The sequence below is a fragment of the Schistocerca cancellata genome, chromosome 11, assembly GCF_023864275.1.
Source record: "Schistocerca cancellata isolate TAMUIC-IGC-003103 chromosome 11, iqSchCanc2.1, whole genome shotgun sequence".
Lineage (NCBI taxonomy): Eukaryota > Metazoa > Arthropoda > Insecta > Orthoptera > Acrididae > Schistocerca > Schistocerca cancellata.
The window spans coordinates 92425907-92448393 of NC_064636.1; the positions used below are offsets into that span (position 1 = coordinate 92425907).

Genomic DNA, 22487 nt, shown 5'->3' on the forward strand with positions numbered 1-22487 from the left:
AACTGCTAAAAGCCGACCTCAGGGAAGGTTAGTTTGGATTTCATAGAAATGTGGGAACACGCGAGGCAATACTGACTCTATGACTTATCTTAGAAGATAGGTTAAGGAAAGGGAAACCTACGTCTCTAGCATTTCTAGGCTTAGAAAAAGCTTTTGACAATGTTGACTGGAATACTCTCTTTCAAATACTGAAGGTGGCAGGGTAAAATACAGGGAGTGGAAGGCTATTTAAAATTTGTACAGAAATCAGATGACGGCTATGAGAGTCGAGAGGTATGAAAGGGAAGGAGTTGTTGAGAAGGAGGCGAGACGGAGTTGTAGTCTATCCCTGATGTTATTCGATCTGTATATTGAGCAAGCAGTAAAGGAAAGATAAGAAAAATTTGGAGTAGGGATTAAAATCCAAAGAGAAGAAAGAAAAATTTTGAAATTTGGCGATAATGTTGTAATTGTGTGAGAGACAGCAAAGGATTTGGAAGAGCAACTGAACAGAATGGACAGTGCCTTGAAAGGAGGATATATACGATGAACATAAACGAAAGAAAACGAGAATAATGGAATGTAGTCGAATCAAATCCGGTCATTCTGAGGGAAATTAGTTAAGGAAAGGAAACACTCAAAGCAGTAAAAGTTTTGATGTTTGGGGAGCAAAATAACTGACGATGGTCGAAGTAAAGAGGATATAAAATGTAGAGTGGCAATGGCTAGGAAAGCGCTTCTGGAGAAGAGAGATTTGTTGACACCAAGTATAGATGTAACTGTCAGGAAGGCTTTTCTGAGAGTATTTGTATGGAGTTTAGCTGTGTATGGAACTGAAACATGGACGAGAAACAGCGTAGACTAGAAGAGAACAGAAGCTTTTGAAATGTGGTGCTACAGAAGAATAATGAAGAGTAGATGGGTAGCTCAAGTAACTAATGAGCAGGTACTGTATAGAATTGGGAAGAAGAGGAATTTGTGGCTCAACTTGACTAGGAGAAGGGATTGGTTGGTAGAACATGTTCTGAGGAATGAAGGGATCACCACTTTAGTACTGGAGGTATAAAATGACTTTTTTTATAACATGAATATTTATATATGTGTTTGGAGTGAGAGAGATATTGATTTTTTTAATGAGATTATTATTTAAGTCCTAACTGTTACATGACTTTTGGTTGCTGCCTCCTTGAATGATCAGCTTCTGCACCAGTTGTTGACGTATTATAATTTGGTGGAAGTTACTGTTCTTTAAAGTTTAAAATATAACTCTGTTAGTTGCTTGGCCGTATTGCGGATAGCGTTGAGCCAAAGTTTTTGTAGCTTTTCATACCTAAGGGATCACTGTTGTAAGTAAATAAGATCAAACAGCAATCTGCTTTTCGTGAGAAAAGGCGATTGCTTGGCACACAAACTTCCTTCAAACTACACGTCCTGCTACATCAAAATTGGTCACTGGAGTTCAGCACCACACTATTGTACAAGAACATAGTCCAATTACTGTAATTAAGAAATTATGAGAGGTTGTTACTTATTGAATGAAAACTATAGAGAATGCATTCCTTTTCCTGTATCTTAGTGAACTTTCTACACTTACAATTCTGTCGACTGATAGATGGCAACGACAATGAAGTTTACTTCCTTTTCCCAAAACAAGATATTTCTATTCTTCACTTCCAAGAAAATTTGTATACATAAATGTTTGGCAACTCTTACGAGTACATATACTGTACTCGGTTTTATCACTAAAATATCAATATTCATTAAATGTAACAATACGTTCTGAGCGACGGCCTAGCAACACGTCCTCTTTCCACGGGATACAGATTAACAGTCCTCTTTTTTTAATAAATCAATTTTTTTTTGAGTCCATACTCAAAGATTCACAACTACTTTCGTTGCGGGGATTGCGCGCTAAAGGGTTTCTTGCTGACCAGCTGCGTTTCACTTCAAGTACTTTTTGAATCAAATCTACATTTACGGTCTTTACATACATTACTGAGCTTCTCAGAATAAAATCAGGCACAAATTAGCTAAAGAAAAAAAAAAAGCAGTGAGGCACACATATCATTACATTGCCTCCAATTGAAGCATGAGAGTTTCTTTTATGAACTGTCAGGTTTCAATTTCCCAAATAATATTATGTGTTTCACATCTAAGAGAATGAATACATTTGACAGGTAATACACCATAATGCAAATATTATATGAAAATAATAAGAAAAAACTTTTCGCCCTGTAGACATCGATAAACAAAGAACATATTCACATGGCAACTATCGTCTCACGGGCAAAGAGATTTCCATTAGTAGTTCATTACATAGTTCAGAGTTCTTATTGGTGGTTGTATGCCGAGAATAATGAAATAACAAGAACATAGAAAATATTTACAATTGCGAACGAGCTATTATTCACTCGAGTTTGTGTGCAGAAGTTTGGTACACGTCGTACTTTAGAACATGAATTAGTGAGGCGATGCACAGTACTGTCACTGACTGTAACATCATAATCGGTTTCTTCTGTGATGATGCATCAGTGAATCAAGTGTTCATGACCAAGACGTCATGACTGCATTGCTTAATTTTCTTCAACTCTTGCAATCATACTTGTAATACATAGTACATGGAACAGAAAATACATAGGATTAATTAAGTGCTAAAAAAGTTTATGTCTAAGGTTTTATGGTCAAAGGATGGGATTTCTGGAGTTGTGCTATTATTTACATCGAACTTTTGAAACTACCGAGATCAGCTTCTAGTCTTTCATATATTGTAGTTACTGTTTTGACTACAGTAACTATCCAGTTCGTGTGCCTCTTTCGCATCATCATGGGAAATAAAATGTCATTTGGTTTATATTTGCGCTCCTCCTGAGCGTTCGTAGAACTGTTTATACTCAGGCAGTCTTTTGACGTTCGGAAATATTGTTGACGTCTACCCCGCGCGCGTGTACCTTCGGCGACTGCCGGTTATTTACATGCGACGGTCGTAATTTCTATCGCTGTGATGTGTTGCTCATGAGGACTTAGTGAAGTGAAAACTCGATTGGATCCACTACACTATCAACACATCGAGTCATATCTGCAGAAGCAGTGAGCTTCAACAGGTAAACCCAAGTTGTCGCGAAATCATGCTACTGAACGATGCACTTGTCACTGATCGCTTAGCTGATTGCGATGCACACAGGGGTTCAAACTTGTCACACACGATATTATGTGCTGAAATCGCCGATTATTCGTGGTACTGTGGTATTAAACAGTGAATACTAAATTTATCCGATGCACGTTTGCATTTATTGAAACAACACTACTGAGCAACTATCGGATGCCATTGTCATCTTAATGTCGTCTTTGTAAACGTAATGTTCCTGGCTATCTTCCCATATCAGTCTATAATTGTTTCATGGAATGTTCTTTAACTAATATCAGTGGATGAATGACTTTCTCTGAGCTCAAAGTAATGCATACTCATTTGCAATTCTCTCTTACTAACTTATCCTCTCATTAACCTTCCAAATTACTGTTACTCATTAACAAAACTGCATATTTAACTTCTGATAAGCATGCGACATTACGGGAATAGTATCTCTCTTTCAAAATTGTTCTCTCTCCGTGTTGATGATGATGAGGATGATGATGTTTGGTTTGTGGGGCGCTCAACTGCGTGGTTATCAGCGCCCGTACAATTACCCAATCTTTGCTCAGTCCAATTTCGCCACTTTCCTGGATGATGATGATGAGATGATGAGGACAACACAAACACCCAGTCATCTCGAGGCAGGTGAAAATCCCTGACCCCGCCGGGAATCGAACCCGGGACCCCGTGCTCGGGAAGCGAGAACGCTACCGCGAGACCACGAGCGGCGGACACCTCCGTGTTGAGAACGGATTGTTAACAATGAATCCATTCTCTTTAGTATTGGGCCGTTGCAATACTGAACTCGCTGTCCTAGCGTCTCTAGTGAAGAAAAACAAATCATTCGAGTGGTTTCCGTTTCTATTTCCGTCAAGGGCCCAAAATTCCATCAGCACACTCTCAAGTCACAAACTCTGTGTTTTTTTTTAATATTTTTTTTTAAATTTTATGGATAGGTTCACAAGGATAGGATGTACATATAGAAATATGCACAAACATTAGATTGCATGTAAACATAAGAAATTAAAATCACATATGAATACTTGCAGGTATTTTAATAAAAGAATTGTGGTGTGCGTACTGTAAGACCTTCGGTACACACACCATCAGATTATTTGACTTGTCGCTCTAACGAAGTAGGCGAGTGTCAGCAATATGTCTCGTGGTCTTATCGTGGCGTGTTTATCTTCTGCCGTTAGGTCAGACGATAGAGTTGCCACTTGCACGCTTAACGTAGCAGATTGACGGTGACCAACTTTAAACAGAACTTGTTTAATTTTCACACACATTTGTTAAAATAATAACAAGTATAAAAATTACTTAACTTGGTTGTGGTTGCTAGTTACAATTGACAATCTGAAGTTCTTTTGGTATTGGTACGTTAATCTTATTCTCACATATATCTCTGGTACTTGACAAAAGTGTCTATACATTTATCTTCATGGCTATGTACAGGAATATGGTAATTTGTTAGGCGCAGACTGAAACTTGACTATAGACTGGTACAGACTAATGCAGGCTGGTACAGACTGTTGCAGACAAATGCAGACTCGAACAGACTGGTGCAGACAAATGCAGACTGACTAATTGGAGGTTTGTACACTCGTTATAATACCTCGCGCGTTCATGTATCACTGCGCGACTGTGATCCGCGAGGAGAAAAGATTCTATGTTAGCAGCAATCTCACTGGCTGCGTTACATATTAATACGCGCATCGGCGGAAGCAGAATTTGGTCCGTCTCTATGACAGCGTCATTTCGTAGCGCGGAGACGGACGAGCGCTGCACCTGCGCTGTTGTGCTTAGGGGGGGGGCGCTCTAGTGGGAAAGTTGTGTACGCGCTGACTACGCGGAACTCTGTACATAACAAGAATGTAGTCATTTTGCATTCAAATATTCCTCTCCAAAACTGCACCTCACAAGCTTTCTCAGCGATGTGAGTGTTTCTTATTCAGTCGTGTTCTAATCAGCCCTAACATCTGTCAAAGCTCGAATGCGAGGGTGTTACCTAGATTTATTCTCCGACAGAAACATCTAACTTACATACATATCTCAAGGGCTTTGCTTTTCAGAATCACCGCAGTATTCTTATATAGGCTTAAGTTTTACCATCTTGTACTGTTATTCTAAAGTGCATCTGATGGAAATGTATACATCACTATTAGTTGAGCACATTAACTTATTCTTACTTTGAGCTCTTGCTGTAAAGCGACATCATCAAACTCGTGTTTACTCTTTCAATTGACATTAGCCTGAATATTTCCTGTAAAGTATATACAGGGCGAGTCACAAGTCCTTGGACACGTTCATAAGTTGGGAGATTAAAGGTAAAATTGAAATGTGATGATGGGAACATAGGTTTGATGTGGGGCCGCAACTTTTGGAGTGAATGTCATTCGTGGCCGCCATTTTGAAATCCGCCATTTTGGATTCAAGTCTTTTTTTTTTTAAATGGGAAGGACTTTTGACTCGCCCTGTATTAATATGTTGTGATGAACTGGCGTCTCTGTTGTTCAGACAACTCAGAAAAGTTTTCCGCTGCGCATTTATACATCATTATTCTTAGAAATACTTCAGTCCTCGAATATTGGGTACCTTACGACTAAGAAGAAGTCGGCAGGTCGGCTCGCCCCTCTCTTCTTTTGTAGACTTACCTGGCTCTTCGTCTCAGCGTAATCTGAAATTAACTTTCAACTATGACTTAAATCTAAATGTCATTCAGATACGAAGTTTCCCTTAAATTTTCTTACGTGCTTGGCGTTTTTCACTTAACAATACGTACGCTTCCTATTTCAACCTTAAGGTACTGTAAAGATCAGTATTTCAGGTGTACTTACTGTACTTGTCATGACTTGTCTCTTGTAAACACGTTATCACAATGAGTTTCTTAATCTTCTTCTTCTGCTAGATATATTCAGTGTATGTGTGTTGTATATATTTTAAGTTGAACAATGTAACTTTTTGAGGTCGGCATGGCGGTAAAGGCCTTCGATGCGTCCGTTAATCGGACCGCCGATGAGATAATACGCTGTATTCGGTTTCCTGAGTATAATGTATGGGCCTTGAAAAAGTTCTCTCCATTTCTTGTTTCGCTTGTGTAAAAGAGATGGCTTAAAACACGATTTTATTAGTATTCATTCACCTTTTTTGTATTCTACTATTTTATTGATCCTAGAATCAAATGCTTTCTTTCGGAGTTGTGCGTGGGTGGTGAGATTGTGTAATGCCCTTCTTACTTTGGCTTGCAAATCAGCTTCTTGATTAAGGATTTTGGGAGTTGATGTTGTCCATTCATTACTTTCCGGTGTTGTGAATTACTCGGGTATCAAACTGTGGTGGTTCATTTATTGGATTAAAAGTCGGAAGATTGTCAACTTGAGTGAAAAATGTTGTGTCTAGACAAGACAGTCTAGACACAAGGCGAGGAAGCCGAAAGGGCACGCGTCAACTCACGCAGGCTTGCTTATGTCTGAAACAGGATACGTAATGAAGGCTATAAAGAAAAGTACGCAGCTCCATGAATACTTAACTTTAATCCATCATTTGTATACAGCATTCTTGATGATACAAGTGAGACTCTCCCTATAAATGGTTAATGGCGCCTTGCTAGGTCGTAGCCATGGACTTAGCTGAAGGCTATTCTAACTATCTCTCGGCAAATGAGAGAAAGGCTTCGTCAGTGTAGTCGCTAGCGTACAACTGGGGCGAGTGCTAGTACGTCTCTCTAGACCTGCCGTGTGGTGGCGCTCGGTCTGCAACTACTGACGGTGGCGACACGCGGGTCTGACATGTACTAATGGACCGCGGCCGATGTAAAGCTACCACCTAGCAAGTGTGGTGTCTGGCGGTGACACCACAAAAAATACCGGTGGGTTGTACTGTTTCCCCTGCATTCGGTTATTTTCTCTATTCTGAGGCTCAAATTGCGTCTGAAATTCTCGTTCATGCATTTGTTGTTGGTTTGGTGCCGATGTTTGAAATTGCTGATTATTCGGCTTGAATTTTCCCTGAGTATTATTTGGGTTTGTATGTTGGTAGTATAGGTTCGCGTTCCGCGCGCCAGGATTCCATTCTTGCGCTTGCTGTGGGAATCCGCGCTGCCAACTTTTATTGACGTATTCATTGCCATACGCAGTGTGCGGTGGCTTGCTGCCGCAGTTAAAGTTGTTTGCTGATTCTTCGGGTGATATCACGCTCGGTAGTAGTTCCTATTACCTTTAAATTGCCCATTTCCATTCTTCTTGCCATAATTCTGATCGTGTCCGTTAAAATGCCCTTTTTATCTGAAATATGAGTACCATTGTGGTGATTCGTACTTCAGGAATTCCACCTGTTGTTACGCGTTTTCTGCTTATTCCTTGATCTCTGTTCCTCATGTATAAGGTCAAATGAGTCTAATTTAGAAAGAAATGTCTCTTCGTCGTCATCATTGACGTTCACTAACTTTTCTTGAATTTATACCAGAAATTTCGATTTCAAGATCATAATCACATCCTTACTTGAGATTGGTGTATCCCAGTATCTAATTTTCCCCAAATACTTTTCGAAATATTTCCTTAAGCCTCCATTTATCGGATAGAAAGGTTCAGCTTGATATACCTCTTTCCTCTGTCTTTTCTGAACTCGTTCGTTCCAAAACTTGGCTAAAAATGCCTGTCCAAAATCACGGTAAGTAAGACATCGATCGACCATTTCGGTTCCCGAAGTAGCATTTTCTCCTGTAATATGTCCGATTACAAAATGTATCTTTTGCCTATCAGACCAACTAGGTGGAAAAATTCCGGAAAATGATCGGAGAAAAACGATCGGGTGAAAGTTTCTCTTTTCGGGATTAAATAACTGAAAGTTTCTGTGTTTCAATAGGCTTTCGCCTTTCATTAACTGCACTAATGAATTAGAGTCATTTACTGGAATTTGTTGTGTTCTGGGTGGTGAATATTCTCTGCTTCGTTGTTTTGTGTTTTGCTGTTCAGGACCATCATTGCTTATATCACTGAGTGATAACACAGAGTGTGGGTAGCTGTCACATATTTATCTGTCTTTGTTTTGAAATTGTTGCTCCAAGCTTTGTATTTTCTGAGTAATCTGTTCTTCCCAAACAGGCAAGTCGGTCGTAAATACTCTTCTGATGACACCTAATTCTGTTAAAACAGTATCTCCAGGGGTACCTGGTGCCGCCAATATATTAAGAGTAGCATCCTTAACAGTGTCCTGTAGCTCGGTTTTAATTTTGTCTTCGATCATTTTATCTTTCTCCTCTAACCAGTGTGTACATTGTTCACTAAAGTGTTGTATTTGGTCTTTTAACTTTTGTTCCACTTTTTTTTTCTCCATTCACACCCGTTTGAGAGAAGTTGTCAGTCAATTGTTTTACTTTGTCATTCACTGTATGTAAAGTGTCTTTACAGGTAACAACATGTTTGTAAACTAGGTCGATTTCTGATTTTACTTCATATACGTCCTTGTGATATGGTTTTACGTTATCCTCCGTCAGCTTTGGAAGTTCGTCATACCTTTTCTGAATTCTATCATCAATTTCTTCCTATTTCTTATTACTCTATGTCTCTAACATCTGATGAAGTTCAGTGGTTACCTCTGGTTTGCACTTTGAACTGTAGTAACTACTTTAGTCTCAAGGTCACCTTTCATGGCTGTTACAATGCTATCAAGTTCAGTCTTAGTTACTAGATTTGCTAACTTTTCGTCGAGGCTTTTCGTTAGCGCTTCTAATTTAGAATCTAACTTTGAATCGAGCCTTTCGTCAACACTTTTGGTTTGCGCTTCGAACTTATCATCTAAACTATGGACAAATTCTTGTCTTTCCTGTTCCCTTTGTGTTTGTTCAAATGGCTCTGAGCACTGTGGGACTTAACATCTGAGGTCATCAGTCCCCTAGAACATAGAACTACTTAAACCTAACTAACCTAAGGACATCACACACATCCATGCCCGAGGCAGGATTCGAACCTGCGACCGTACCAGTCGCGTGGTTCCAGACTGAAGCGCCTAGAAGCGCTCGGCCACAACGGCCGGCCTTTGTGTTTGTTCCTGCTGTTTCCCTTGTTCCCTTTGTGTCACCAGGCGCGCAAACAAGGCTTCGATTAAATTTGAAACATTATTGTATGTTGAAGTCTGTATTATCTGAGTGGTTTGTAGTTGCTGTACGCTGTAGGGCGACACCTTTACTACAGTACTGTGTGTGGTGTTTATTTCATCTGGCCTATCAGGCGGTAGTTCATTCCTGGTCGGCACGATTCGCGATCTAAGTTGGTATTGTGTGGCAATTATTTCTTCACTGTCATCTACAACGGAATGTTGTCTGCCCTGTGTCATAGGTTGTTGGGTTCGCGCACTGGGTTATATGAAATTCCTGCCCGAGAAACTTACGCAATAGCTTGCTAATCCTTCTGGGATGCACTGACGTAGTGATGCCGTATACCCAACAATTGCCTACGCTCGCACAATATGGCACGATGGATGCCACTGATCAGAGACAACTGAATGCCAACACCGTTTATGCAATATAGAGGTGCAGACAAATTACTTTTTAAGCTAATACTGACTATAACAATATCTGAAATTATACAATGCTACTAAATGTCTACCTACAAAATACCTCAATGCACTTTCTACTGGATCTGGATAGGTTGATGGAAAAAAAACCAACACAGAATCTTGTTACATGAGAGGGCATTAATGAAGCTTTTCAACGGAAATAAAAACGGTACTGACTGGGTGTCTGCAACTGCTGAAGAATTTTTCAACGTCCAAAAATGTTCTTTTCACGGCAAAATTTATCATCCATTCAGCAGCAAATCAATATTGTTTGCGGCATAATTTTGCCGTTGTACGTGAAAATAAGTGACATCGATTGGCAACAAAGAAATAAAAAATCTTTTTACAAGATCTTAAATATTTCAAGTCTAACATATACAAGATAGTTACGAAGGCGTTTCGAACAGCAGCATGAAATATTTTTAATTTCGTTTCGCGTCCCTGCTCGGGCGCCAATATAAAATGACTTTTATTTTAATAATATGAATATTTATACATGTGTTTGGAGAGAGAGACAGATTGATTTTTGTTTGAGATTTTTACTTTAAGTCGTAACTGGTAGCTGAATGTTGGTTGCTGCCTCCTTGAATGATCAGCTTCTGCCCCAGTTGGTGACGCATTACCATTTGGAGGAAGTTATTGTTCTTTAAGGTTTAAAATACGACTCTGTTAGTTACTTGGCCGCATTGCCGATAGCTTTGAGCCCAAGTTTTCGTAGCTTTTCATACCTAAGGGACCACTGTTGTAAGTAAATAAGATCAAACAGCAATCTGCTTTTCGTGCGAAAAGGAGATTGCTTGGCACACAAACTTCCTTCAAACTACACGTCCTGCTACATCAAAATTGGTCAGTGGCGTTCAGCACCACACTATTGTACAAGAAGATAATACAATTACTGTAATTAATAAATTATGAGAGAGTGAACTTTGTACACTTACAATTCTGTCGGTTGGTAGATGGCAACGACAATGAACTTTACCTCCTTTTCCAAAAAGAAGATATTTCTATTCTTCATTTCCAGAAAATTTGTATAGATAAATGTTTGGCAACTCTTACACATACCTTACTTGGTTTTATCACTAAAATATCAATACTCATTAAATGTAACAATACGTTCTGAGCGATGGTCTAGCAACACGTCCCCTTTCCACGGGATACAGATTGACAGTCCTCTTTTTTTCTATAAATAAATTTTTTTTTTTTTTGAGTCCATACTCAAAGATTCACAACTACTTTCGTTGCGGGGATTGCTCGCTAAGGAGTTTCTTGCTTTCTTGCTGACCAGCTGCGCTTCACTTCACTTCAAGTACTTTTTGAATGAAATGTACATTTACCGTATTTACATACATTACTGAGGTTCTCAGAATAAAATCAGGCACAAATCAGTTAAAGGAAAAAAGCAGTGAGGCACACATAACATTACTGCGGGAATCGTTGAAATCGTAGAGGGAGACCAAGTAATGAATACACTAAGCAGATTTAGAGATGAAGAGGCTTGCACAGGATAGGGTAGCATGGAGAGCTGCATCAAACCAGGCTGTGGACTGAAGACCACAACAACAACACCTACAAAGGATGCAGTTCAGGGTGGAAGTGGTTCAGTGAAGTTTCAAGGTGCTTTTTACTCTAGCCTACTTAGTGAGGTTGCAGTGGACATTAAGCACGGTGTTTATTTAAACATTTTCGTTGTCGAAGTGACGCCCTTTCTCTGCAGCTTTGATGGTGAGTATGCTCTATACGCTGCCACCTTTGAAGAGGGCAACTGCTGTGTCCATAGGGCTGAACACACACGTTCCTGGTTGGACCTCCTCACAGTTTTGTAGCTCTACAGATCCTATTATCATTTATACGGCACACCTCAGAAACGACGAGGACTCTATTCTTCACGGAAAGGAGGGCACTGTCGAGACTGGAGGCACGGTATGTGCGCGACGTCACCTGAGGTTACTAGCTTTTTGTCCGGAGTGCGTATTTGAGAGGGGGAGGAGAGAATGACCGCTGGGATGGAGAGCTCATCGGGTGCAAGCACGCGACCGTCCTGGAGGCGAGTCAAGAGAGGCCGCGAGCTGAGGAAGAGGAGCGGCGCAGTTGTCCCGATTACGAAGGTGACCTTCATGTCTTAGGTGTGAGGCGCTGCGCAGGAGTAATTCAGACGTCAGACGGCTGCAGATGTTTCGTTGTTGTGGTCGGGCGTGTGTGTTTGGGGGGGGGGAGGGTGGGTGGGAGGGGGGGCAAGGGCGGATGGGGGCGGAGCAGAGAGGGGAGACGGTGGGCACAGTGGGTGGGGGTGGGTGGGGGCGGCAGCCCGGCCCAGCCCAGGCAACACTCAAGTTTCACACGGAATTTGCAGTCTCCCCTCCACAACGGCCACAGGCCGGTCACGTGATTCCACCTCCACACGGACAGGAGGCGGGGTGTGACTGCCAGCGCTCCTGTTTTTACTTGAGTGTACTATGTTCCCTTTCCCGCCAGAAAACAAACACACTCTCGCCTGCTTTGTGTCTGTAAGCAAAACCAGCAAAGTGCACTACATCCAGATTGCACAGATTCTTTTCAGGTTTTTACTACGAGTTGTTTAAAAACAGCCCAAAAAGAGCCTATAAGATTAAGTGACTTTACAAAAGTTTGCACTCCTTTTCCGTTTTGTTTCGCAAAATAAATATTTTTCTTATTAACTTTCGTGTGTAGCGAACATGAGTTTCTACTGTGATGTTTTTATTGCTCAAAATAAAATGTCTGGACAAAATTGCCGAAGGAGTCGGCTTCAATTTCGTGTACGGCAATTAAAAAAGTCTCAAGTTCGTGAAATTTCCACTTTAACGTGCTGTAACGAGTTGGCTATTTCTTTGTACATAAACATTTAGCAGATGTAAGCAGTTCATTGTTCGTTTCGTTTCTTTATTAAAGTTGCTGTTTGCCGGTGTTCTTGTGAGATTTTTTTCCACATACTTCAAGCATTATGTTCATAATATATCCGTGTCTTAGGCTGATATAACATTTAGTGCATAGTTTGGCAATACATGACATATGACTTTTCAGAGTTTTACAGTCGGCTGAAGAATGAGTTTCCAACATGTTGTCCATTTGCTGCTCAAATAGGATACAATAATTATTGAACCGTCAATATTTTCCATACAGTCGTCCTCAGCAAACTGCTGATTGGTTTTAAAGCTTTGTACAATAACCGCATATATTTGCTGCCATGACAAACCCTGTTGCCATTATTATGAATTACCTTACGTATCTATTCCATATCCAAAATATGTGTGTGTTATTAGCTTCGGAAACTCGTTATTTTGAATAACATAGTACACTCAAGTTAAACCAGTAGCGCTGGCAGTCACGCCCCGCCTCCTGTCCGTGTGGAGGTGGAATCACGTGACCGGCCTGTGGCCGTTGTGGAGGGGAGCCAGCAAATTCCGTGTGAAACTTGAGTGTTGCCCCAGCCCAGCCGCCGCCAGGCCGCGAGGCCAGGAGGCGGTAGCCACCGCCGCCGTCGGCCGCCACTGCTCCGCCTGCTGCGCCGCTGCACGCCTCCGGTGAGTCTCCGCCGGACACCTGCCGCCGCCGTGCGACGCGTCGCGCCCCTCACTTAACTCAGCTTCCTAGTCTCCTGTCGTCAGTGCTCCTCATTCTTAAAAGCCGCCACTGTGAAAATGAGGGGAACTAAACGAAGGACCGAGTCCTTTATTCTGTCTTTCTTAAACTTCGTAATCTTATTCTCCCACTCATTACTATTGAAATCCTCTGCGCGAATTTCGAAAGCTTAGACATGCGTAAGATATACTAAAGAATAACTTTTTACTTATCTTCATTATCTCGTTGTTGTTGTCGATGGCTCAAAGTTGTATCTTGGGGTACATTCTTGCAGCTGGGAATTCGATTTTCTTGGGTTCTCGATGACTAAATAACCGATGAAGATTTGCCTGTATTATTCTTGCATTTTATTCTTTGTCACATCTCTCAACATCACACCGTTTTCACATTTTCCACATAACCAAAAAACAATAATTAAATAGTTGGTGACAAACTTAGAAAACATCTACTTCCATCAGAGGCATGCTCACCACTACTTACATTCTGGGCCGTGCGGTTCTAGGCGGTACAGTCTGGGGTCGAGCGGACGCTACAGTCGCGGGTTCGAATCCTGCCTCGGGCTTGGATGTGCGTGATGTCCTTAGGTTAGTTAGGTTTAATTAGTTCTAAGTTCTAGGCGACTGATGACCTCAGAAGTTAAGTCGCACAGTGCTCAGAGCCATTTGAACCTTACATTCTGCAGTACTCACATAATTCCAAAGAGTTTAGAAAAGCAAAAGAGTTTACAACTTTCTTTACCAAAGAACGGCAACGGCCTTGCCGCAGTGGATACACCGGTTCCCGTGAGATCACCGAAGTTAAGCGCTGTCAGTCGTGGTCGACACTTGGATGGGTGACCAACCAGACCGCCATGCGCTGTTGCCATTTCTCGGGGTGCACTCAGACTCGTGATGCCAATTGAGGAGCTGCTCGACCGAATAGTAGCGGCTTCCGTCAAGAATACCATCATAACGACCGGGAGAGCGGTGCGCTGACCACACGCCCCTCATATCCGTATCCTCCACTGAGGATGACATGGCGGTCGGTTGGTCCCGGTAGGCCACTTGTGGCCTGACGACGGAGTATTTTACCAAAGAATATTCCTCGCTAAAATATATCATTATTCTTTAAATAAATCTGGAAATAAATTTAATATTTAGTATTAGATTGTACATTTAGTAATATTTTAAGCATACCACAAATTTCGTAATTTCAGTTATTTTTAAAATAAGACTAATTTCAACTGTTAGTACAATTGTAACTCATTAATTTCTTTCTTATATATTTTAGCCTGGCATAGAGTACATCGTATACAAAATCATATGAATTCTTTTAAGGAAACAGCTGAGATAATTTTAACCTATGCAAGAATCGATACTACGCATGGTATCGGTTATCTCTATATGAAAAAAAAGGTAATGTTAGAGGAGAGTGACTCATTATACTGTTATGATTGGATAGGCTTCAGCGGCGAGAGTCAGTCGATATAAATGTTATCTGGGTGTGGTACCGCGTCATCATGCATGAAACTACTGCTGCTGCAGAAAAACCAACGTTTCACCCAGTAGCAGCGCTCTAGCTATGCAGCGTCCGTTATATTTTGTTGTTACTGTTCATTGCGCATGCCGTTACGTTAAAATTTTAAAAAGATAGTTCGTATCATTGGTCACTTAAGGAAGAGGGAGAAGGAACTTTGCCTGCCGCTGCGGCCGAGCGGTTGTAGGCGCTTCATCTCGTACCGCGCGACCGCTACGGTCGTAGGTTCGAATCCTGCCTCGGGCATGGATGTGTGTGACATCCTTAGCTTTGTTAGGTCTAAGTAGTCCTAAGTTCTAGGGGACTGATGACCTCAGATGTTAAGTCCCACACTGCTGAGAGCCATTTGAACCATTTAGAAGGAACTTTATTTTGATAGGTTTTTGCGGTGTTCCATGACTTGGAATGCAACAGCTCGTCTGATGCCCTCCTATATTGATATTAGTAGACTCCATCAACAAAAACAAAACAAGGGTAATGGAATGTAGTCGAATTAAGTCGGGTGATGCTGAGGGAATTAGATTAGGAAATGAGACACTTAAAGTAGTAAAGGAGTTTTGCTATTTGGGGAGCAAAATAACTGATGATGGTCGAAGTAGAGAGGATATGAAATGTAGACTGGCAATGGCAAGGAAAGCGTTTCTGAAGAAGTGAAATTTGTTAACATCGAGTATAAATTTAAGTGTCAGGAAGTCGTTTCTGAACGTATTTGTATGGAGCGTAGCCATGTATGGAAGTGAAACGTGGACGATATCTAGTTTGGACAAGAAGAGAATAGAAGATTTCGAAATGTGGTACTACAGAAGAATGCTGAAGATTAGATGGGTAGATCCTATAACTAATGAGGAGGTCTTGAATTGGACTGGGGAGAAGAGAAGTTTGTGGCACAACTTGACTAGAAGAAGGGATCGGTTGGTAGGACATGTTCTGAGGCATCAAGGGATCACCAATTTAGTATTGGAGGACAGCGTGGAGGGTAAAAATCGTAGAGCGAGACCAAGAGATGAATACACTAAACAGATTCAGAAGGATGTAGGCTGCAGTAGGTACTGGAAGATGAAGAAGCTTGCACAGGATAGAGTAGCATGGAGAGTTGCATCAAACCAGTCTCAGGACTGAAGACCACAACAACAACAACAACATGTTGCAACAGGACTATTTTGTCGCTACGAAACAATAATGAATAATATTTGCACCATGTATGGTAAGGGAAGAGCTCAGATGGAAAACTAGTTCTAAGCAAAGCAAAAAGGTAGAAGGAATATATGGGGAGATCTATAGAACGGCGATGTACTGGAGGGAAATATTATGGAAATGGATGGGGACATAGATGAAGATCAAATGGGAGATATGATACTGCGTGAAGAATTTGAAAGACTTAAGTAGAAACAAGGCCCTGGGAGGAGACAACATTCCATTAGAACTACTAATAGCTTAGGGAGTGCCAGCCATGACCAAAGTCTTCCATCTGGTGAAAAAGATGTATAGGAGAAACATTTATGACACAGGCGAAAAACCGACAGACTTCAAGAAGAATACAATAATTCCAATTCCAAAGAAAGTAGGTGTTGACAGGTGTGAAAATTAGCGAACTGTTAGTTTAATAAGTCACGGCTACAAAATACTAACACGAATTCTTTACAAAGGAAGGGAGAAACTGGTAGAAGCCGACCTCGGGGAAGGTCAGTTTGTATTCTGCAGAAATGTTGGAACACGTGAGGCAATGCTGACCCTACGACGTATCTTAGAAAATAGATTAAGCAAAGAAAAACCCACGTTTCTAGCATTTGTATATTTAGAGAAAGCTGTTGACAATGTTGACTGGAATATTCTCTTTCAAATTCTTAAAGTGGCAGGGGTCAAATACAGAGAGCAAAAGGCAATTTATAATTTCTACAGAAACCAGATAGCAGTTGTAAGAGTCGAGGGGTATGAAAGGGAAGCAATAGTGGAGAAGGGAGTGAGACTGTGTTGTAGCCTATCCCTGATGTTCTGGACATCTGGCTCTGAGCTCTGTGGGACTTAACTTCTGAGCTTATCAGTCCCCTAGAACTTACAACTACTAATGACAGTTAATGCAACAAATGGGACAAAGGCTACAAAAGTTAGACACAATGGATCAAAATCTTCAAAAGTTAGACACAATGGAACAAAATCTTCAAAAGTTAGACACCACACTTCAAGTTGAGCTACGCACAATAGCACATTACTATTACAGCATAATTTTAACACTGCCACTACTACCAACATTATTGTAATCGCATCTTGTATGTTTTTGAAACTGTTTTCTGAACTAATTTTACTCTAGATTTCAGCATGTCGGGTCCGAACTGCAGTATGAGCAGCGGATACTTGCAGCAAGCTTCTTCCACAAAGTGGCAGTCTATGTAAGCCCTATTTGCCAATAGACAGAGCTTCAGACACTGAGGACGGATCAATGTTTTTGCTGAAGCAAGTAAGAATATTGTGGATTGTTGGACGTAGAATTCATTACGGTATGCAGATTTATTCGAAAGACTGCACACAAACCGAAGGAGCTGACAGGTTAGCCAAAACGAAACAACCTAACCAGTTGGAACTATATCTCAGGCTACGGAATTTCAGGAACAACAAGACAATCAATGAAAACGCCTCTGAACTTCAGCAGTGTACTGTTTAGTCGACAATGTTGTGCATTGCAGAAATGCCCATTTGGCAGACCATTAGCACATTTGATGTACGTGGCGCACTCAGTTCCACGTAATTCAGACGCTGGACAGGTAGAGGCTGTCCAGGTGCATGGCCACATCGCTCTCCACATCTGACGATCCCCAAAAATTATTTTTAATTTTGTAGGGGCGTATCAAAAGCCTCGTGTACGTATCACCAATTCCCGACGAAAAACAATGCCAGCCTTTTCAGTTTCTGCGCAGTCTCTTGAATCGCCCTGTGCTCTGGTAAAACCGAGTGTAATTGTCGGCTGCAGTAAACGTATTCGGAAGCAGTGAAACAACTGTAAGAGTTAAGCAAGATTATCTACGTGCCGCAGTATTCTTACTGTCCACTTCCGCGGAATAAACACTTTATCTGCTTTCGGTGCAGTGCACCCGGAGATGTTACCCCAAAGAGGCAGAATAAGTGGAGGCCCCAGCGTGTAGGTCACTAGAGGTGCTTCTGAGAGCGGAAGATGTTCTTGATGAGTTTGTCTCCGTTCATTGACCACTTTTTAATTTGTTACCCTTTCGGACACCAAGGAATTTTACACAAACTGTTTCATTTGGTTTGTGACCATTAATGCCTAATACTGCTGCAAGTAGGTAACTGCTGCTTGTTTGGAAACGCATAATGCGACTCACTGTGGTATTGAGACTTATAAACTGCCAGCAGTGAACCGCACGTACCCATCTTCGGCTGTCATCCTTGTTTTATGAGGCTTGCGAGGTGCCGGGGCAAGCAGTGTATTTAACACTAAATTCTTCTAGAATCTACATATGTAAATGATGCTGTAAGCCCCCCCTATTCTAACTCCGACTTTTGCTGTTGCACAAGGATTAAAAAAAATACGCGAACTGACTCTAATCAACCATGCCAGTGGAGTAGAAGAGAGTTTGGCAGCTGCAATAATTTAATTTGATAAATAAGTTAAATAAACGAAGGTTTCATTAACATAGTGAGGAATGATAGGGTTGCTCTACCGATTAACAGAATGAAAGTTCTGTCCAAAATAACAATATGATTTATTAAGACTAAACACAAAATAATAAACAAAAACACATGAAACATTTACAACACATCAAATTGGCTCAAATTGGATACTCAAACAAACGCTGTGAATGTGAAGTTGTCCCTAAACTAGATTGTGAGTATTGTGACAAAGCGGTATGTGCAGCCAATTCCTTGCAACTCAAATCTTAAGAGAGACACACAGCTAACCCAACATTAATTGCTGCTACTCAAGACAGAACAAAGTTAGAAAAAGACGAACAGGCGCGCTCCGCTGAGCTCTGATTATCACCTAGGAAAATCCCTATCTGCCGGTGCTGCAGACATACATTACCAAACTGTCTTCTTAACTGCCAGAACACGATCTGGCGTACCGGAGGCGATGGCTGGTTGCTTCGACGTCCTCGACCGAAAGGCGAGAGCCGACTACCCACAAGAGCACCCGTACAAAACCGAACACAGAACATTCCCGCCCCCACGTCAGTGACCGTGGTTAACCGTTCCAATCATCAACTCGAAAACCGGCGGAAAATTCCACTCCATTGCCAGAACACTGCCATTCCACCAATGGAGATTCTTGGCATCAATTTCTGCGCCGATTTTGCTACGTCACGGAGCTATGCCCTGAGTAAGCCAATCACAGTTACGATTTTGCAGAAAGCGCGGTAATTTTCCCGCCACAGCTGCCTGGGTACACAAGTCATTCCCACGCCTCGCTGGTAGCCCGCCAGAAAGTGTTTTCGCTAAGTTTCTGCGAAGTAACGGAACCTCTAGCCCAGCCGCTACTTCAGGCCCCTGCGGGCGTGCCTCTTGACAATGTCGGCATCTGGAAAGCATTCACTCGACTCTCTCACACCCGTCGGCTTACCCTTTCAAAGTCTACAGAGCCTGCCTGTCACCGGACCACCCGGGTGACGAGAGACGCTGCGTGGGAAGTCCATGTGTGAAGGAATAGCAACTTTCCACCGCATGCAATTAGAGAGGAGAATCGTAAGATAGAAATATGAGGGGGGGATCATGCCACCTCTCAGGCTGAGTTTGGATTCTTGATTAGTGTGCTTGGGCCACGAGTTTGGATTCTTGATTATTGTGTTTGGGCCACGAGCTGTAGTTTTTTAACCGCACGCCAGAGTCTCTACAAGGTTATTCATGGAGATTGAGAGCGAGAGTGTTCCCAGCACCGGCCTTTGTCGGAACTCTCATGTCGTGTTCGCCCTCATTCTGAGCTTAATTTCAGGCCTGTAACACCCTATGACGTCCGTTACGAATGTCAGACTCGACATATGGAAGACGAATTACACTTACACCACAACTGATTAATAATGAAAAGTGTGAAGTTTCACATGGGTACTAAAAGAAATCAGCTAAATTTCGATTACGTATTAAGTCACACAAATCTTAAGGGCGTAAATTCAACTAAGTACTTAGGGATTACAAATACAAATAACCTAAACTGGTACGATCACATAGATAATGTGTTGGGTAGAGCAAACCGAAGATCGCGATTCATTGGCAGAACACTCTACTAAAGAGACTGCTTACACCACACTTGTCCACCCTATTTTGGAGTATTACTGTGCGCTGTGGGATCCGCATCAGGTGGGACTGACGAATGACATCTATAAAGTTCAAAGAAGGGCATCTCGTTTTGTACTATCGCGAAACAGGGGAGATAGTGCCGCAGACATGATACGTGAATTGGAGTGGCAGTCATTAAAAGAAAGGCGTTTTTCGTTGCGACGGGATGTTCTCATGAAATTTCCGTCACACGTTTTCTCCTCCGATTGCAAAAACATTTTGCTGTAACTCACCTACATAGGGAGAAATGATAATCACGATAAAATAAGAGAAATCAGGGCTCGCAGAGAAAAATTTAGGTGCTCGTTTTTCCCACTCGCCGTTCGAGAGTGCAACGATAGAGAGACAGCTTGAAGGTTGTCCATTGAACCCTTTGCCAGGCATTTTATTGTGAATATCAGATTAATTACGTAGATGTAGATGCCAAGTACAACTTTGTGTTCCTCACGATCGGAGATTTTCGCCCAGTCACGAAATACACCAACAAGATAATTTACCATATTAGCTAATGAATCACTTTATGTCCCATTTTCTGTGGAGAAGTCCTCAAAGTGAAGCTGTGAAGCAGTTAAAGAGTCCTGCTCAATTAAAAGCGTCACTACTCTTTCGTAGCCACTTTTTCGTAGAATTCTGAAAAGAGTGGAAGGAGTGAAACAAGCAAATAATTAAAGATGGTCTGGCTATGTTTAATTTTATAGATCGCTATTCCTATAGTACATTTAAGTCTGTTAGGAAGTATGCACCAAGTCGTTGATTACATAAATAGCTAAAGGGTGATCCTATCAAATCAGCAGAAACTCCATCAGGCCATCATTATTATTAACCTTAAGTGATGTGATGAGTGTATAAACACTCGGTCATAGCCAACAGAATTTCTGTTTTTGGTGGTCTGATGACTTTGTTATCTCCTTAGTTTCTCCACATTTGAAACTAAAGTCCGTTGGCGGAAAAGCAGTGTCTGCACAAATAAATCTAATGCGTCTGTACGGGGCTCGCTGCCACTGTGACGAAGTAATCAGTTTCGGCATACGTCAGAGAATGACACGGTAGCAGGTAGGCATCTGACAGTAATCTGGTCCTTATCCTAGAGCTATTTATTTTAGTAGGTATCTTATCATAAGTAGTTGGAAGTGGTATATTGATAGTAAATAAACAATTCTTCATAATCTCCATCCACAAAATGAATGGGACTCCACCCCGCCCCCCCATTCCGTCATCTATCACAGACAACGGATACGCTCTTCATAACAGAAGTTATAAACGTAGCGCTATAGCATGATACATACAGACGACGAAAATTGGTTAATTAACTTTATAGACAAAATTGAAAACCGAGCCTCTGAATCTTTATAAAATGAGGGACTGGCTACACGAATATTTGGCGCTGTAGATGGAACATGTAACCACACTGCCATGCTGACATATATAGGCAAATATTTTAATATATTATTCTACAAGTAAAACTAAAGAAAAAAATTCAGATGAACATAGGTCCGGAAATGTTTAGTTACGGAGTTACGGCTAATAAAAGATTTTGCATGAAATTTATCAACTTCGCTAACATGGAGCCATCGCAAAATTGTCCGAGGTTAAAATAAAGCACGATTTCCATTTATTTTGTTGCTATTGGTCTGGTGAATCTACTAAAACATGTCCCAGACGTGAGCCTGCAGTGGTTTTCCAGAACATCCGGAGGAGACGCAATTTCGTAAAACTTTTAGGTTATTAACTACTTGGCCCAATTTGTTTTTTTAAATTCCAGATAATTGCACAAAGTTTTCAACAGAAGTTGTAGAAAATACAAATTTGGAAAAATGAAGGTAATAACGTTGAGTGAAACTGTATGAATGTATCAGATAATCTGCTTGTATTAATACCGTAGCACACGTGAATTCATGTTAAACCGGAAAAAACAAAAGCTCCGTGTTAACGAAGTTGTACAGTGTACATACAATTTCACAATAAATCCACAATAAATGTTCAAAAATGTCTACACCGAGTTCAATGCATTTAGCTGCACGGGTGTGAACGGATTTTGTTGCTCGTTTCAGGGAAGTAAACAAATTTACTTCTGTAATAGTCTTTGCTTCTCTGAATGTTCTGGAAAACCACCGCAGCCACACGTCTGGGACATGTCCATTAGATTCAACAGACAAATAACAACAAAATATATGGAAATCGTGCTTTATTTTAACCTCGTACAGTTTTGCGATGGCTCCATATTAGTGAAGTTGCTAAATTTCAGGCAAAATCTCTTATTAGCCGTAACTCCGTAACTAAACACTTGCGGACCTATGTTTATATGAACTTTTTTGTTTAGTTTTACTTGTAGAATAACATATTTAAAACTTCCTGGCAGATTAAAACAGTGTGCCCGACCGAGACTCGAACTCGGGACCTTTGCCTTTCGCGGGCAAGCGCTCTACCATCT

At 41.3% G+C, this 22487-nt stretch overlaps 1 protein-coding gene across 2 annotated transcripts in view; it reads left to right on the top strand.

The window, feature by feature from the left end:
- The window catches only part of LOC126108562 (GA-binding protein subunit beta-1-like), a 165471-nt gene that overhangs the window by 40651 nt on the left and 102333 nt on the right, over positions 1 to 22487 (top strand). The window contains exon 1 of one of the 2 annotated variants that reach the window (XM_049913847.1): positions 13120 to 13203. The exons of the other annotated variant lie outside the window; for it this stretch is intronic. The gene's annotated coding sequence lies outside the window, so the exon portion shown is untranslated. Of the gene's footprint in view, positions 1 to 13119; positions 13204 to 22487 lie in introns of those variants that run through there. 2 annotated transcript variants of the gene reach the window in all.